This window comes from Microcaecilia unicolor, chromosome 12, assembly GCF_901765095.1.
Source record: "Microcaecilia unicolor chromosome 12, aMicUni1.1, whole genome shotgun sequence".
Taxonomy (NCBI): domain Eukaryota; kingdom Metazoa; phylum Chordata; class Amphibia; order Gymnophiona; family Siphonopidae; genus Microcaecilia; species Microcaecilia unicolor.
Window position 1 is genome coordinate 84,032,816 of NC_044042.1, and position 13,750 is coordinate 84,046,565.

General features: G+C 46.7%; 1 protein-coding gene across 3 annotated transcripts in view; it reads left to right on the forward strand.

The window, feature by feature from the left end:
* The window catches only part of LOC115482230 (peptide YY-like), a 171,698-nt gene that overhangs the window by 75,663 nt on the left and 82,285 nt on the right, over positions 1 to 13,750 (forward strand). The window contains exon 1 of one of the 3 annotated variants that reach the window (XM_030221866.1): positions 3,646 to 3,663. The exons of the other annotated variants lie outside the window; for them this stretch is intronic. The gene's annotated coding sequence lies outside the window, so the exon portion shown is untranslated. Of the gene's footprint in view, positions 1 to 3,645; positions 3,664 to 13,750 lie in introns of those variants that run through there. 3 annotated transcript variants of the gene reach the window in all.

The window sequence follows — 13,750 nt, forward strand, 5'->3', positions numbered from 1 at the left end:
GTCACTTATTCCTGCAAACATCTGTACGCCTCTGCCCAGGTCCATTAGCCTCTGTCACTGTTTGTGTGCTTTGCCTATCACAGCATTGTTTGCTTAAGTTTTTTTTTTTTTAGTCAAAAAGCATTTTCCTTGCTTGACTTGCCATGTCCAAGTTTCGGGGGAGGGTGGTATTTTTAATGCCCCCAAATTTGTATTGCCACATAACAGGAAAGAGCAGTGGGGGGGGGGGGGGGGGGGGGAGCATTTTTTCTAGTCCCTGACTCAGCTTCATACAATGATAATTTCACCTTCACAAAGAAAATGAAATTCAACCTACTAAATCCTATTTTACAAATATTAAAACAAAAATTAAAGGACTTTTAGATAATATATTTTTTTGTTTTTCTCTACATTTTTTTCATGTGCTGAAATCAAACCGTACATCGCTTGGCTGGGTCAGAGCCATGTGATCTGCATTTTGGAGATTAAAGTTTCCACTAGTATTGCTATTTTTAAATTAATTGTGAGTTTATTATTGCAAAGGGGTATATACAGTAGAGTGGAGGAGTAAGCAGTGGGCTGCAAATCAGGGGAGCCTGGTTCAAATCCCACTGCAACTCCTTGTCGCGATTAGGCACCTAACTTTATCACTCAAACAGAAGTTAAGCACCAAAGTGGGGATGAAATGGCAGTTAGGTGGTTAACCAGCTTATTTTCGAAGGTGAAGGGCGGCCATCTTCCAACACAAATCGGGAGATGGGCGGCCTTCTCCTAAGGGCGCCCAAATCGACATAATCGAAAGCCGATTTTGGGCGGCTTCAACTGCTTTCTGTCGCAGGGACGGCCAAAGTTCAAGGGGGTGTGTCAGCAGTGTACCGAAGGCGGGACGGAGGCGTGGTTAAGAGATGGCCAATAATGGAAAAAAGAAGGGCTGCCCTGACGAGCATTTGGTCAACTTTGCTTGGTCCCTTTTTGTTGACGACCAAGCCTTGAAAAGGTGCCTGAACTGACCAGATGACCACCGGAGGGAATCGGGGATCACCTCCCCTTACTTCCCCAGTGGTCACCAACCCCATCCCACCCCGCAAAAAAATTAAAAAACATTTTTTGCCAACCTCTATGCCAGCCTGAAATGTCATACCCAGCTCCATCACAGCACTATGCAGGTCCCTGGAGCAGTTTTTAGTGGGTACTGCAGTGCACTTCAGGCAGGCGGACCCAGGTCCATCCTCCCCTACCTGTTACACTTGTAGTGGTAAATGGGAGCCCTCCAAAACCCACCCGAAACCCACTGTACCCACATCTAGGTGCCCTCCGTTACCCTTTAAGGGCTATGGTAGTGTTGTACAGTTGTGGGGAGTGGGTTTTGGGGGATTCAGCACACAAGGTAAGGGAGCTATGCACCTGGGAGCAATTTGTGAAGTCCACTGCAGTGCCCCCTAGGGTGCCTGATTGGTGTCCTGGCACTACAAATGCTGGCTCCTCCCATGACCAAATGGCTTGGATTTGGCCGGTTTTGAGATGGCCGCCCTTAGTTTCCATTATAGGTGAAAACCAATGTCGGCCATCTCTAAGGGCGGCCCAAATGTTGAGATTTGGCCGTCCCCTACCGTATTATCGAAATGAAAGATGGCTGCCCATCTTGTTTCGATAATACGGTCGGGTATGCTTGTTTATGGGGCTGTACCTAGAGATGGGCGCCCCCGTTCGATTATTCCCCTCCATGGGACCCTTTTACAAAGGGCTTCCCGTGTGCCATTGGGCTTGCCATGTGGCAATTTGGAGCAACCGCTGGGCTACCGCAGCAGCCCGGTGGTTGTTCCCACTCCCAGCACTGGTCATTTCTGGCATATTTTTGTAACTCCGCCGGTAGCGCTGCCCAGTTACCGCTGGGTTAACGCAGGAGCCCTTACCATCACCTAAATAGCGCAGGGCCATTTTCTTCACAAAAATGACCTTTTACCCGCTGCGGTAAAAGTGGGCCTTGGTGCACATCAGGCCCCCTTTTACCTTCTATATCTTGATATCTAAGGTCTTCTTTTACAAAGCTACGCTATCAATTTCTGCCTGGCAAATGCGAGGAAGCCCATAGGAATTGAATGGGCTTCCTCTCATTTGTCGCATTGGCGTAGCTAGGTGGGGCAATGGGGGCCTGGGCCCCCGTAGATTTGGCCCTGGACCCCCCTGCCGATGACCCTTTCAACTCCCCCTCCCGCCGCCAACCCTCCCCCACCGCCACCGTTGGCTACCTTTGCTAGCGGGAGACCCCCATCCCCTGCCAGCCGAGGTCCTCTTCTTCCCGTGCAAGGCTTTGTTCTGTTTCTGACGTCCTGCACATACAACGTGCAGGACGTCAGACTCACAGAGACAGAATGAAGCCTTGCTGCAAGGCTTCATTCTGTTTCTGTGAGTCAGACGTCCTGCATGTACAACGTGCAGGACGTCAGAAACAGAACAAAGCCTTGAGGGATTGGGGTCCCCCGCCAGCAAAGGTAGGTGACGACGGTGGCGGCGGGGGAGGGTTGTCGGTGGGAGGGGGGGTTGAGAGGGTTGTCGGGGGGGAGGGGGGTTCAAAGTTGGTGGTGGTGGTGGTGGCACCGGGGGGGGGGGGGGGTGGCTAAAATGTGCCTCCTCACCTTGAGCTCTGGACCCCCCCTCCCGCCAAAGTCTGGCTACACCCCTGATTTGCCACACCAGAGGCCCTAAATGTTGTAGTGCATAACTGCAAAGGGGGCGTTCACATGGGAGGGGTGTAGGCGTTTCGACTATATAAGCTCAAGCATACGTGGTCATGCCTAAATTTAAAATCCAAACAAGAACAAGGAGCCTTCAAAAATGGTAGCGTCTCAGCTGTACTTTATTAATCAGACCCGACATGGTCCGTGTTTCGGCAACAAATGTCTGCGTCGGGGATCTATTGTCTCCAAAGAAACAGATAATCCAATGGTCAAAAACAAACTTGTCTTGAAAAACAGAGGTCCACTCAGAACTTCACAAAGATACGCCGAGAAAGGGCGGGAACAAGCTATATATCTAGTCGAATGTTCCGCGATGTAACAATTGCGTCCTTTTAGGCCACATTTTACTTGGTGTAAATCCCGATGCTTAAATTAGGCACAGAGCAGGTATGTACTGTAGTAATGTGCAATAGATTGTAGAAACGCGCACGCCCCACCCATGGCCATGCCCCCTTTTCAACTATGCGACTTAGAATTTAGGCACAACGCGATCCAAGATGGCGACGGTTTGACTTAGCGCTACGGACGCGTTTCAAGTTGTGCTAGAGCAGACCTGGAGAGAGCTACCTTACCTGTCGATGTGATGGGTAAGCGACATGGGAAAGTCAGGGAATTTCCCTCAGACCCTGGCGGTAAGCCCCCACTCTCCCAGCCGACGCTTGAACACTTTGGAATAGCGCCCGGGGCTCTGTCGACTTCTACTCCAGTAGCTGGTGCCAGCGTTTCGGCGCTGACCGACAGTGGCGATGGGGCTTCCCTAAGCCTTGTTCTTCGTGCAGCGCCCCCTCAACCAGGAAGTGAGTGCTTACAGTCGAGTCCTGCAGCGTCCACCCAAAGAGGTGAAGGGAGCGAGCAGGGAGGGAACCCGATGGCAGCAGAGAGGTCATCTCCTGAACAACTGATTGCCCCAGAGCAGAAAGCTGCTACCGTTGTGGATTCTGCGACAGTGAGTATCCTGGAACAGGTTGTTCAAGCGTCTCCCCTGGTATTTAATGTAGGGCAGTTTGAAAAACCTGCTTTAGTGACCTTAGAGTCACTTTGGGATCTGAGCTCCACAACTCTCTTAAATTTGCAGTCTGCTATTTCAAAGAATAATGAAACTATTAAAGTTTTGGCAGAGGCTGCTCTCAAACAATTACAAATTAATGAGATTCATGCGACTGAAGTAAAAATCCTCTCTCAAAAAGTTGAAAAAATGGAACCTGTGGATCAAACATTAATTAAAGAAAGGAACTTTGCTTCTAGACGCATGGAATATCTGGAAAATCAATCCAAAAGACTTAACCTGCGAATGATACATTTTCTGAAGTCACCTATTCTCTCTCCAGTGCAGATGGTTAAGAAATACCTTGTTGATATTCTGGGAATGCCCGAGAACTCACTGCCACCAATTACAAGGGCATATTATATTCAAATTACTGGGCAAGCCCCAGGAAACTTAGACCCTCAGAATGCAATGAACTTAACGGCTTTTCTGGAATCTTCTTTGGAGGTGGTCACGCAAAGGACTACTCTATTGGTTACTTTTGCATTAGAGTTGGACAGAGAGGCTTTCCTTAAGACATTTGAATTCTTTATTTCTGGGTTCAAAAATAAGAGTTTTCCCGGATTTGTCCAGGGAAACCCAAAAACGTCGTAAGCTATTTCTTGCTTTGCGCCCAAGGGCAATTGCCTTGGGAGCAAACTTTCTTTTGAAATTTCCTTGTGTGTGTAGAATTTTATTCCACACTAAACAATATCAATTTTTTGAACCCAATCAGTTGGATACTTTTTTGAAAAGTAAAGAGAGTATTATTGTGAAAGTTTAGACTCGATCGAACACTGTATAGCAATCAGGAGTGAATCTACAGGGCTTAGCGCGGTCTCTGGTTTAATTGAAATGTTTGAAGCTTGGTATTTATAGCTTGATAATTTTTCTTCTTTTCTCATGATTCTTACATCATTTCTTATTTTTTGTGGACGATGGAAGTTTTGTTAAATTTCTTTCTACTAATTACCTGTTGATAGATTACAAATTGTGTATTATTATTCAGTTTTGAATACTATGTATTTTAAAATGCTTATAAAAAAAAAAAGAATTTAAGCACAACACGTTATAGAATACACTTAGTGAGTTGTGTGTGTAAATCTCAATTAAAGTCAATTAGTGCAATTCTAGTGGAGGAGTGGCCTAGTGGTTAGAGGCACCCGTCTTGCAATCCAGAGGTGGCCGGTTCAAATCCCGCTGCTGCTCCTTGTGATCTTGGGCAAGTCACTTAACCCTCCATTGCATCAGTTACAAACTTAGATTGTGAGCCCTCCTGGGACAGAGAATTATCCAATGTACTACCTGAATGTAACTCACCTTGAGCTACTACTGAAAAAGGTGTGAGCAAAATCTAAATAAGTAAATATTTGAGATTCTACATGGAATGTTGCTAGTGGAGGAGTGGCCTAGTGGTTAGAGCACCGGTCTTGCAATCCAGAGGTGGCCGGTTCAAATCCCACTGCTGCTCCTGGTGATCTTGGGCAAGTCACTTAACCCTCCATTGCCTCAGGTACAAACTTAGATTGTGAGCCCTCTAGAGACAGAAAAATACCTACTGTACCTGATGTATAAAGCCTGGGTTTAAAATAATTACAAATATATGGAAGGATATTGGAGTATTCCCCTAATCAGAATTTAGGACTCTCCTGTAGATTGGCAGATTAAAACATTTTTATAAACAAGTTGCTTGGAACTGCTAAATGTGATGTTTGGGAAAGGATCGTAATATTCAGTGTGTTTTTTCTAGCAAAAAAGGTGCCGGTACTCAAATGCCAGGCCACCCTTCAGGGGTGGGGTGATCACTGAGGGACCCACCCCACAATAGTCAAGCCCCCTGCAAGCTAGTCACAGAATCTATGATAAGGCAGAATTGGTGTGTAAAGCCTGAGCTCTTTCATTAAAACTTGGGGACCATGGGTCAATTTTAGCGGAAAAGGTGCCGGTACTCAGTACCCCCAAGTACCCCTTCAAAAAAAAGCCCTGGTTATATTTCACATTTATGCCTGCTCTTGACATAGCGTGAGCAGGCTTGCCTAAATGTAGCAGCATTTCTGCCAATTTCTGCTAAGTGCATAAATATTTTTATAAAATAGCAATCACTGCCTATAATTCTGGCACTTAATTGCTAGCACTCAGTCCATTGATTCCTTTTGATCTCACTGCTATGAGTTTCCAGACACCACATGAGCATGGTGGATATGCAGATAAACTCCCCCAGGCCAAAGTGCTACTAATGTAGACACATTAGCTTTTTTTTAATTTCAGGTTGTTGGTGATTTTAATATTAGAAGGTGATAAAACACAGGTCAGTTGTTCAAGCAGGTTCCCTTAAGAAGGCAACAGTGTGTGCAGGTCCCTGTATATTTCTGTTGATCATTCCATGGTCTTATGGCAACCTGGATAGAGCAAACGTGGGCTAGATTTTAAGCTTTACAGCGCAAGCTTGAACAAATTAAGGGGTCCTTTTACTAAGGTGCACTGAAAAATGGCCTGCGGTAGTGTAGATGTGTGTTTGGGGCATGCGCAGAATCACTTTTCAGCGCACCTGCAAAAAAAAAAATGCCTTTTTAAAATTTTTGCCGAAAATGGACATGCGGCAAAATGAAAATCGCCGCGCATCCATTTTGGGTCTGAGACCTAGTGGTAAAGTCTCACACGGTAACCGGGCGGTAATGACCTACGCGCATCAAATGCCACTTGGCGCGAGTAGCTGACACGCGCCTGGAAAAAAAAAATTTCAGACACGCGTAGCGGATACGCGCCAAAAATGAAATTATCGTAAGGGCTACATGGTAGCTGGGCGGTAATCCGAATTGGGTGCATGCGTGCTTACGTGGCTTAGTAAAAGGACCCCTCAGGGTTTCTTTTACAAAGCCACGCTAACGATTCCTGCGTGATAAATGAGAGGAAGCTTACTCAGTTCCTGTGGGCTTCCTCTCATAAGTACATAAGTAATGCCACACTGGGAAAGACCAAGGGTCCATCGAGCCCAGCATCCTATTCACGACAGCGACCAATCCAGGCCAAGGGCACCTGACAAGCTTCCCAAACGTACAAACATTCTATACATGTTATTCCTGAAATTGTGAATTTTTCCCAAGTCCATTTAGTAGTGGTTTATGGACTTGTCCTTTAGGAAACCGTCTAACCCCTTTTTAAACTCTGCTAAGCTAACCGCCTTATTTGCCATGCGGGAACTGCTAGTGCAGCTTTGTTAAAGGAGCCCTAAGAGTTTTCCCCAGGGATTTTAATTTCCTTCACCTTGGAGACGGGAAAAGATGCACAGAAAAAAATAAAGAAGGGTACAGAACAAACTCTTGCTCAGAATACCTTGCAGAACTTTAAACTGATGCAGTGTGCACTTTGTTGGGGGATAGGGGGAAAGGGACCCTGCATTTTGCACAAGTTTTACTGTGAATATATTTTTCCCTTTCCTGTAATTGTTTCTCTAAAGAAAACAGCCCAGACTGGCCAATGCCAACAAAAATGTGCTGCTCCACTGGGCTCAGATCTCTCCCTGCATGATTTATCTCTCTCTGGTGAGCATTTAATTTTATTTTCCCTTTAATGTTCCCTTCCAGCTATTTTTCATTCTTTTTCTGTCTGTTCGGGCTTCAGTTTGAAGTACTAATGCCTATAAATCAGGCAGGCTATTTCTATGAGAACCATTCATGAAAAGTCATGGCCCATAGGATGGTTTAGAGCTGCCCTGCTGCCACCTTTTAAGAGGTTATTGGGAGGACGAGAAGTGTGCAGAACTGCAGGCATAGATTATAGAATAATGGCACTTACACATGCAAATTAATTGATTAAAAAGGTACATAGTGGCAATAACAACTAGTTATCGGGGATAATTGGAGTTAATTAGTGCTAATTGGCACTAATTAGCAGTCCCTCATAGGACTGTGAGTGTTGTTAAGAATGATTATTGTCCTAAGTTACTCAAATTATTTTGGAATTGTAGCTATGAACGATTTGTGTTTTCTTGTTTTAAATGACGTGTTTTGCGCTTTTCTCCCATGGGAGGTGGTGGAAATGAAAACGGTAACGGAATTCAAACATGCGTGGGATAAGCATAAAGGAATCCTGTGCAGAAGGAATGGATCCTCAGGAGCTTAGTCGAGATCGGGAGGCGGGGCTGGTGGTTGGGAGGCGGGGATAGTGCTGGGCAGACTTATACGGTCTGTGCCAGAGCCGGTGGTGGGAGGCGGGGCTGGTGGTTGGGAGGCGGGGATAGTGCTGTGCAGACTTATACGGTCTGTGCCGGGGCTGGTGGTTGGGAGGCGGGGATAGTGCTGGGCAGACTTATACGGTCTGTGCCCTGAAGAGCACAGGTACAAATCAAAGTAGGGTATACACAAAAAGTAGCACATATGAGTTGTCTTGTTGGGCAGACTGGATAGACCGTGCAGGTCTTTTTCTGCCGTCATCTACTATGTTACTATCCAGCTTATAATCGAACGAGAAAAACGCCCAAGTTCCGACCTAAATCGGGAGATGGGCGTCTTTCTCACAAAAACAAATAAAGCGGTATAATCGAAAGCCGAACTTTGGACGCTTTCAACTGCACTCCGTCGCGGATGCGGACAAAGTGGACGGGGGCGTGTCGGAGGCGTGGTGAAGGCGGAACTTGGGCGTGGTTATCACCCGAACAGAGATGGGCGCCTTTCGCCGATAATGGATGCGTTTGTAGCTAGAATTTAGGGCACTTTTCCTGGACCCTGTTTTTTCACGAATAAGGCCCCAAAAAGTGCCCTAAATGACCAGATGACCCCCAGAGGGAGTCGGGGATGACCTCCCCTGACTCCCCCAGTGGTCACTAACCCCCTCCCACCACAAAAAATGATGTTTCACAACGTTTTATTTTCACCCTCAAATGTCATACCCTCCTCCCAAGCAGCAGTATGCAGGTCCCTGGAGCAGTTGTTAGGGGGTGCAGTGGACGTCAGGCAGGTGGACCCAGGCCCATCCCCCCCCCTACCTGTTACAATTGTGCTGCTTAATGCTTAGTCGTCCAACCCCCCCAAACCCACTGTACCCACATGTAGGTGCCCCCCTTCACCCCTTAGGGCTATAGTAATGGTGTAGACTTGTGGGCAGTGGGTTTTGAGGGGGATTTGGGGGGGCTCAACACCCAAGGGAAGGGTGCTGTGCACCTGGGAGCTCTTTTACCTTTTTTTTGTTTTTGTAAAAGTGCCCCCTAGGGTGCCCGGTTGGTGTCCTGGCATGTGAGGGGGACCAGTGCACTATGAATCCTGGCCCCTCCCACGAACAAATGCCTTGGATGTATTCGTTTTTGAGCTGGGCGATTTCATTTTCCATTATCGCTGAAAAGCAAAAACGCCCAGCTCACACCTTGGCGAATAAAACATGGGCGTCTATTTTTTTTGGAAAATACGATTCACTCCGCCCCTTCACGGACCCGTTCTCGGAGATTAACGCCCATGGAGATAGGCGTTTCTGTTCGATTATGCCCCTCTCTGTTACTTTATTTTAATGGAGTTCTTTTATGTTGCCTGTTTTATATATTGTAAACCGATTTGACTTGTTTTGCAATTAATGTCGGTATAGAAAACCCCCCAATAAACGATAAACTGCACTTAGGCGTATTTCTATAATGATAACATCTAAATTCTATAGCGTGTATGGTGAGAGGGGTGTTGTCTTGGGAGGGGCACAGGCTGTAATTGGCATCAGGGCAAAAGATCAAGAGTTTGCACAAAGCAAGCAAGCAGAAGGAAAACAGGGAAATCCACGAAATGGGCTGGTGACCTTTAATTAACAATACAACAATCTGACTTTTTTGACATGGCGTTCTTTGCTGAAGTTTCTAGCTACTGCTTTCCAACTATTCCGGATGCAGGTCTTACTGACCGAAACGCCTTTAGTTGATGAGCTAAGAAGTCACTCTGTTTTTCTTTCCTTTTGTTCAAGTGTTGTTCAGGAGTACACAGAGAAATTGATGTATTTAAAAAACAAACACACAAGGCAAGTGACTGATGATATGATAGAGCTTGGATTTGGAACAGCTGTGTACTGTAAGAGATCTGATAGCTCAGTCTTTTGAAAAAATATCTCATGCTTCTGTGTTTCTATATAAAAAATTAAAGTTAAAAATAAAAAATAAATGAATAATAAAAGATAATTTCAAGAAAATGTTATAAGCTGTTATGAACATGTGCTACTCTGATTGGGTCTGTTGCCATGCTGTGTCTACTACAGGGGGCGGGGGGCAGGGGGGCCTGGGCCCCCTGCAAATTTCATCCGGGCCCCTGGCCTGACAGGGGTCCCCAACCCCCCACCAGCCGAAGCCTTCTTCAGTGCAGTCTCCAGCAGGGGGCAGGCAGCGAACGCGGCTGCTCCGGAGACCGCACTGAAGAAGGCTTGGGCTGGGGGGGGGGGTTGGGGACCCCCGCCAGCAAAGGTATTTGCTTATGAGGGGATGAGACGAGGTGGTGGGGGGCGAGGCGAGGTGGTGGGGGGGGTGAGGAGGCGAGGCGTAGTGGTGGGGGGGCGGTACTCAAAATGTGCCCCCAACCTCGGGCTCTGGCCCCCTCCCACTGTGAGGTCTGGCTACGTCCCACTCTGCTCCTATTCCTTCTTGGCGCCCACATAAGTGCCAGATTCTCCTCAAGACCACTCCCCCTGACCTGCCCTTTTTGTAAATGAGTGGTCAGAGTTGATATTCAGTGTCGATGCCTGGTTTAATGTTACTGAATATTGGAGGTTATTTATTTATTTATTTATTTTTGGTACATTTATACCCCACATTTTCCCACTAGAGTGAGCACAATGTGGCTTACAATGTTACAAAAGGTTACAGTATAAGGAGGGTAAGGACACAAAAGTCAGAAGCACGGGAAAGATCATGAAGGTAATACACATTGGCTAAATGGGTATAGGTAATATGGAGAAGGTGAAGATTGAGCGTTAATTGGAGGGATATGCTTTCTTGAATAGAAACGTTTTTAAGGATTTCTTGAATAGCTGGTGGTCGTCAATCACTTTTAGATGCCTTGGCAGGACGTTCCAAGACTTTGGGCTGAGGTAGGAAAAAGAAGATGAAAAGAGCAGTTTGTATTTAACAGACTTGCAGCTTGGGTAATGTAGATTAAGGTAGGATCGAGCAATCTCCGAAGCATTTCTTGATGGAAGATCTATCAAATCTAGCATGTAGGCAGGGGCTTCCCCATATATTATCTTGTGAGTCAATGAGCAGATTTTGAAGGTAATACAGGGGAGCCAGTGTAGTTTATAACAAAGAGGCTGAGCACGATCAAAGCGTGATTTGCCTAATATTAGGTTAGGCAGCCAGTCACTTTAAGCAGGCAGGAGCCTCTTCCGCTTGCTTAAATCGCTCTGAATATCGCCGGTCAGTGCCTAAATGCAGTTATGCATATGGAGTGGAGGAGTGGCCTAGTGGTTAGGGTGGTGGACTTTGGTCCTGAGGAACTGAGTTCAATTCCCACTTCAGGCACAGGCAGCTCCTTGTGACTCTAGGCAAGTCACTTAACCCTCCATTGCCCCATGTAAGCGGTATTGGGCCTGCCATGTGTGGGAAAGCATGGGGAACAAATGTAACAAACAAAACTGCAAACTGGTGTCATTATTGACAGCTAAAGTCAATTAGCACCCACTTAAACAATTAAGGTTTTTTTTTTACTAAGCTGCGGTAAAAAGTGGCCTGCGGTAGTGCAACTGCGTCTGTTGGGCACACGCTGGGCCATTTTTTTACCATGTCTAGGAAAATGAGCCTTTTTTTAAGGGGCCAGAAAATGGATGTGCGCTAAAATTGAAACCAGCGCAAGTCCATTTTTGACCTGAGATCTTACCGCCACCCATTGAGCTGGTGGTAAGGGCTCACGTGCTACACGTGTGGTGACTGGTCAGCACATGCCAACTGCCGATTAACAACAAAAACAGCACGCTTGGTAGGAAAGTTTTAAAAAATGATTGTGGCATTATGGGCACACATCAAATCTGAAATTACCACCGGGGGGAGGGGTAAGCTAGCCTGGCAGTAGTATCTTTTTGGCACACACTGTACGCACATAGTGTCTACTGCGCCTTTGTAAAAGAGTCTTTATGTTAGGTAATATTGAGGGGCATAATTGAACGGGGGTGCCCATCTATAAGGGCGCCCATCTCTAATGACGGCCCCGTAAAGCGGCGTACCCGACTGTATTATCGAAACAAGATGGACGGCCATCTTTTGTTTCGATAATACAGTTGGAGCCGGCCAAATCTCAACATTTGGGCTGCCCTTAGAGATTGCCGCCATTGGTTTTTGCCAATAATGGAAACTAATGGTGGCCATCTCAAAACCGGTCAAATCCAAGCCATTTGATCATGGGAGGAGCCAGCATTTGTAGTGCACTGGTCCCCCTCACATGCCAAGACACCAACAGGGCACCCTAGGGGGCACTGCAGTGGACTTCACAAATTGATTCCAGGTACTGAGCCCCCCCAAAAATCCACAACTGTACAACACTACCATAGCCCTTAAAGTGTAACGGGGGGCACCTAGATGTGGGTACAGTGGGTTTCGAGTGGGTTTTGGAGGGCTCCCATTTACCACTATAAGTGTAACAGGTAGGGGGGGTATGGGCCTGGGTCCACCTGCCTGAAGTGCACTGCAGTACCCACTAAAAACTGCTCCAGGAACCTGCATAGTGCTGTGATGGAGCTGGGTATGACATTTGAGGCTGGCAAAAAAATGTGTTTTAATTTTTTTTTTGGGGTGGGAGGGGGTTGGTGACCACTGGGGGAGTAAGGGGAGGTTATAGAATAACACTAGAGTAATTGACTGCGCTTAAATTTTAGAATGAGGATGTTACTATATGTATTCTATTAACTGCACCTAACTGCGTAGTTTATAGAATACGCATAGGTGCGTTTTCCATCTGTGCCAATTTTTTCAATACCAAATATAGAATCAGGCCCACTATATGCAAAGTTACGTGATACAAGGTTTCACATTAGGAGTCAACGCCTAGGAAAAGGATCTAGGTGTCATCGTTGATGGGGCATAGCCAGACTTCAGCGGGAGGGGGGTCCAGAGTCCGAGGTGAGGGGGCACATTTTAGCCCCCCCCCCCAGCGCCACCGACCCCCGCCATTGCCGACTTTGCCGCCCCTTGCCGCCGACCCTCTCGACCCCCCTCCCGCCTCCAACCCGCCGTCGTCTACCTTTGCTGATGGGGAACCCAACCCCCGCCAGCCGAGGTCCTCTTCTTCTCGCAAAAGGCTTCCTTCTGTTTCTGACATCCTGCACGTTGTACGTGCAGGACGTCAGAAAAAGAAGGAAGCCTTTTGCGAGAAGAAGAGGACCTTGGCTGGCGGGGGTTGGGGTCCCCCGCCAGCAAAGGCAGGCGATGGCGACGGCGGGTTGACGGCGGGAGGGGGGGGGGATCAGGCAGGTCATTGGCAGGAGGGTCCAGGGCCAAATCTACGGGGGCCCAGGCCCCCCTGGCCCCATGTAGCTACGCCACTTGTTGATGATATGTTGAAACCCTCTGCTCAATGTGCAGTTGCAACAAAGAAAGCAAATAGAAAGTTAGGAACTATTAAGAAAGGAATGGAAAACAAAACTGAGAATGTTATAATGCCTTTGTATCACTTCATTGTGTGACCGCACCTTGAGTACTGTGTGCAGTTCTGGTCACCACATCTCAAAAAAGATATAGTAGAATTAGAAAAGGTAAGGAGAAGAGTGACAAAAATGATAATGGAGATGTGATGACTTCCCTATGAGGAAAGGCTAAAGCAGCTAGGGGCTCTTCAGCTTGGAGAAGAGACAGCTGAGGGGAGATACGATAGATGTTTATAAAATACTGAGTAGAGTGGAACAGGTAGATGTGAATCACTTGCTTACTCTTTCCAAAAATACTAGGACTAGGGGACACACAAAGAAGCTAAGTAGTAAATTTAAAACGAATCAGAGAAAATATATTAAACTCTGGAATTTGTTGGTAAAAGTTGTTAGCAGGGTTTTAAAAAAGTTTGGA